General features: G+C 41.4%; 1 pseudogene; it reads left to right on the top strand.

Annotated features, from left to right (window-relative positions):
- The first annotated feature begins 1,765 nt into the window (after positions 1-1,765).
- Positions 1,766-2,712, top strand: LOC121450596 (annotated as a pseudogene).
- Positions 2,713-5,440: the final 2,728 nt, after the last annotated feature.

Raw genomic sequence — 5,440 nt, 5'->3', positions numbered from 1 at the left:
ACAATGTCATTTTTGATGGGTTAATAAATATAGAAAGTTTTGATAATATGGTTTCTAACCACCAGCCCTATCAGAAATCATAACATTTGGGGCTTCAGTTGTGGCTAAGTGGTTCTCTGTGGGTCATGACCCTTTTGGGGGATATCAAACAACCCTTGCACAATGATTGCACATAAGATATTTACAGTGATTTATAACAGAAAAATTACAGTTATGAAGTGGCAATGAAATAACTTTATGATTGGAGGTCACCACAACATTAGGGCGTTAGGAAGATTGAGAACCTTTGTATTGGCTGCTCTTTAGAGTACCTGGATTTGATCCAGCACCTATGTGCAGCATTCTAAGATGACTGGATGCCCTCTTCTGACCCTGAGGGTATTGCTTAACACAGTGCAGATGTGCAGACAAAACCTTATGCCTAACAAATGAATCACTGTGATCCATGGTAGTGGGAGAAAGGAAGTAATTTTGTTGGGTGTGGTGGCTTATCCCTGTTCATCCTAGACTGACAGAATTGGGTTGAAATTGACACCAGTTCAAGGCTTGTCTGGGCTGTGGAATGAGAAACTGTCTCAAAATAGAAAGCAGACGGTTCAGTGGATAAAGAGAACTGCCTTTCACCATACCTGCAATGATGAGGATAACTCAAAAGGTGGCCTCGGTGCCACCCATAGCCCCACATGATATACACAATAGAGAGGGAATTGAACAGGTAAGAAGTTTTGTGGTGGTACAAGATTTTTAATCCCAGCATTTGGGAGGCAAAGGCAGGTATATCCCCAAGTTCAAGGCTAGCCTGGTCTAAAGAAAGAGTTACGGAACAGCCAGGGCTATGCACAGAAACCATGTCTTGAAAAACCAAAGAGGTGGGAGGTGGAAATTCTAAGCACCCACATTAACACTATGGAAAAAGAAAAGATCAGACTAAAAGGCAGCCAGGAGTGGTAACAACCCTATAATCTCAGTACTCTGGAAGCCGAGGCAGTAGGTTACCTTACATTCTATCTAGGCAAGTCTGGGATACAATGAAACCCTGCCTCAACACCTCTGTTCCTGCTACCTCAAGAATGGGAATGATGCTCCATGCCTGCAGCCCCAGCACTTAGGACATAAAGCAAGGAGGGTTCCTTTCCTTACAAAGCACCCTTACTACAAAGCACCAGTTAAAAACTATGCTCTGAAACAAAATGCTTCCGTAGTGGCAAGCAAATTTGCCTGGTTAACAAGACAGAGCTCCAAAAGCTTTACTTATCTATTTCTTATGGAAACATAAAGTATCCGGGCTAAGGACCAAAGGTTTGCTTATTTCTTCCATCATAACCTTGTTTTTTGTCTGTTTTTATTTCTCTCTTTTTTTTCCCGTTGGTGGTTGTGGGCCTGCGCTGTGGTTTGTCCCCGAATCTTCTTGAGCCTTCTCAAATTCTTTTTAGTGTTGGCGTCCTCAGTTTCTCACCATTTCCAGATGTTTGGGAGCTGGGGAGGGTGTGGAAGAGGATTTTCTGTGCAGCTCCCTTAAGCCGCAATCGATGGCCTAGTCCTTTAACAGCACCCAGCAAGAGTACCTTCCTATCTCAGAACGACTGTGATCCATTTGTCTGATGCTACCGAATAAAGCGAGAAAAGAGTGGTCCAAACCTCGCTGCTGATTCTATGCGACCCTAAAGACAAGCTCATGATACAATTTAAATGGTGCGTCTTGGAACAGCAATTTTCTTCTGCAAGGCTCGGGGCGGGACAGCTGCGCAAACTGTAGAGCCCAGCTATGGTGACTGAACATCCCCCAGCAGAGAAAGCACAGCAGTCGGCCCTCTCCTCTGCCACCCAGTGGGCGGGAGAACCACAGAAATCCAACTATGCTGTCAGACTTACTCTCGAGGGACAATCATCAGTTCAATTTAGTCCTAATGGAGAATGGCTAGCAAGTTCTGCTGCTGATACACTAATTATAATTTGGGGGGCATATGATGGGAAATGTAAGAAAACACCCTAAGGTCATAATCTGGAAATATCAGATGTTGCCTGGTCTTCAGATTCTAGTCATCTTGTTTCTGCCTCAGACGACAAGACTCTAAAGTTATGGGATGTGAGATCTGGAAAATGGCTGAAAACACTAAAAGGACACAGTGATGTTGTCTTCTGTAATTTCAACCCACCATCCAACCTCGTTGTTTCAGGATCCTTCCATGAGAGGTGAAAACAGGAAAGTGCCTAAGATTTTGCTCATTCGGATCTCATCTTTGCCATACATTTTAATTGCAATGGGTCCTTGATAGTGTCACGGAACAATGATGATCTTTGTAAAATCTGGGATGCTGCTTCAGACCAATGTTTAAAAACACTTATTGATGATGGTAACCCTCCCATGTCTTTTGTAAAATTTTCTCCAAATGGCAAATATATTCTCACTGCAACTTTGGACAATACTCTTAAACTGGGATTACAGCAGAGGCAGATGCCTGAAGACATACACTGGCCATAGGAATGAGAAATACTGCATATTTGCCAATTTCTCTGTTACTGGTGGAAAGTGGGTTGTGTCTGGCTCAGAAGTCAACATGGTTTACATATGAAACCTTCAGACTAAAGAGACTGCGCATAAGTCATAATGTAGCACAGATGTTGTGACCTCAGCAGCTTGTCACCCTACAGAAAACATTAGCAGCGATAGAAAATGACAAAACCATCAAAGTGTGGTTGAGTGACTACTGAAGTCGCTGGCAACCAACCGGAGTGAAACTAAGTCAGAAACAATTGAAAGGGTGACTGCTCTGAAGTTTGTGGTTTTGTAGCTCTTGTTGAATTGTCTTTGATTTTATGAGTTTGAGACATTTTAATTTGCAAAATGAGACCACTGTAAAAGCCAGTCTAGGACCTGTGGCTTCTGAGTTTTAATTTTGAGGCCTGCTGTCAATCTCATGTCTTTGTCCCTGGACAGCATCATTCTTTTTCTTTCAGCAGCTTTCTTAGAGGGAAGGGTATTTGGAGTATTCAGAAGGTTGACAGAGGATGGCTGAGGGGAGGGGACTTAACAGTTTCTGTTTGGGAGGCCACTAAGGACAATGGCATGTGTTGAGGGTGGAAACGAGAGAACTGAAGATCTACATGTCATCTGCATGTTTTTGGTATTATTCTACATGATGGGTTATCATCTTATTACTACATTAATCAAGCTGGGACAGGGAGTCAGTGTGAGGTTCAGTCTACATGTCTTAACACTTCTGCCTGTGTTCTGGTCAGAGAACAACCCTCAGAAGTTAGGCCTCTCCTGCTGTGCACTCCACATAGCGAACTCAGGCCAGGCTTTCTCAACAGGGCCAGAATGTTAAATCGTTTTTGAGAAAGGGTCTTGCTCTGTACCCCTGTAGGCCTGGATGGCTGCTAAACCAGACTGGTCTCAAGCTCAGAGAGATCCACTTGCCTCTGCCTTCTTAGAACCTTAAACATTTAACTGAAAAATCTTCTTAAATATTTTGTTAGATTGTGTCATTTTGTGACTTTTCAAGCAAATTATATGTCAGGCTGTGGCCACTCTTTAGCACTGGGCCTCCTAACTCTTGCCCAACATCATTCAATTCAGAAATCACCTTATCAATACTATGGTTGCTTGCCTGCCCTCAGTGGATAGCTGAGGTAGTTTAGTTATCACCTTGCAGTTGTGATGGCTTCATGGGCTGTTTATTTAGTGGACAGGAAGTACTAAGATCAGGCTTTATGTTGTCTTTGTAGCCTTGGCATTTCCTAGAAGATTTGCTAGTTACTGGGCAATGAATGATGCCATAACTTCATTTCTTACTTGCTGTCAATAAACTTTAGTGATAATTCTCCAAATTCTAATATTTTGGAAATATTTTGTGGTAGCCCCACAAACTATCCAAAATGCTAATCGCTATGCCACCAACACCTCATATACTCACTGTGTCCACATGGGGCTTCTATAGAAAATATAGAAAAACATGCAGAAGAAAACCATGGGATTAAGAAATAATACTACAGTACTATCACTGAAAGCAACATGGGCAAAATTTTATCTTCCTGGCAATTTCTGAGAAATATATTTTGTATATTTCAAATATACATTTGAATATATATATCTTAAATATATTCTCATACATACTTATAGAGGGTATAATGATCAAGATGCTGTTGCATTTGATTACATTGCAAGGTGCAAGATCAGTAAGGGACATATCTGAAATTCTGATCAAAAAATTTGAATTTGGATACGTGAGATAGCTCAGTTGGTTAAGGTACTTGCTGCTAAGCCTGATGACCTAAAATACATCCCTGGGACCTGCGTAGGACAGAACACATTCCTACAGGTTGTTCTTGGACTTCAAAATTTATTCTGTGGCATGGGCACCTCCCCCCCAAGATAAAATTAATGTGAAAAATATTAAAGAGTTTAAATTAAGCCCATAAAGAAATAGTCATGGTATGTTAATGAATAGAGAATTACACACAATAAAAAATTATTTGCATAAATTAGTGGTGTATCTTTATCACAGACTTTAAGATAGACTTTTCACTGCTCTTCAGTGAAAACAGCATTGCTATATAAAGGAAGTTCTATATTAGGATTTACCAATATCCAAAACATGGGCTTAGAAAAGAGTCCCAAATTACTCAAGAAAAAAATCATTTTTTTTTCCTGAGATAGGGTTTCTCTGTGTAACAAAGCCCTGGCTGCCCTGGAACTCACTCTGACCTTGAACTCAGAGATCCGCCTGTTTCTGCCTTCCAAGTGCTGGGATTAAATGTGTGCCACTGCCACCCAGCAAAAATCAATTTCCTAAAAATGCGCAAAAAACTTCTTTTGATAATAAAATTGCAAGTGACAAAAGAGAGGCATTTATATCTAAAATAAAACAAAGGCAAAAGTACAGTGTACAGACAACATCAAGAACATTAGATCATGGAGCTGTTGGCAACATTGTAGATTAGGCTGGCCTTGAATCACAGAGATCCACCTGCCTCTTCCTCCCAAGTGCTAAGATTACAAGTGTGTGCCACCACTGCTCAGCTGGCACGTGATATTTTTAAAATCACAAGTATTAACTCTGAGAAGTAGTGCATTGGGTGGCTATAATGATGTGTCCTCTGGTAGCACTAGGAAGGAATGTGAGAGTCACTGGAGTCTTATAAAGCAGAAACCACCTGAGTCCCAGACACCATGGTAGGGGTATAAGTGCTTATTTTCCAACACAAACAAATGAGAATGGGGATGGCATTTTCAAAAGTATAAAGTTTAATTCCCTGGGAGTAGGAAAAGGGATAGTTGGGAGCCAAGCCATGAATTAGGATGGCCCCCAGCAATTCCATGATTGATAAACACCCCAAAACTCTTGGGCAGACTCTCTCATGACTTTGTCAGGGCATTTTCAGAGGCTCTTCTAAATGCCTCTGCCTACTGGCATGCTAGACAATACAGTTTGTGGCC

This window comes from Microtus oregoni, unplaced genomic scaffold (assembly GCF_018167655.1).
Source record: "Microtus oregoni isolate MIOR12 unplaced genomic scaffold, Mior012 000007F_ref0000211, whole genome shotgun sequence".
In the NCBI taxonomy this organism is placed as follows: Eukaryota; Metazoa; Chordata; class Mammalia; order Rodentia; family Cricetidae; genus Microtus; species Microtus oregoni.
This window is presented reverse-complemented; position numbering and strand designations above follow the sequence as displayed.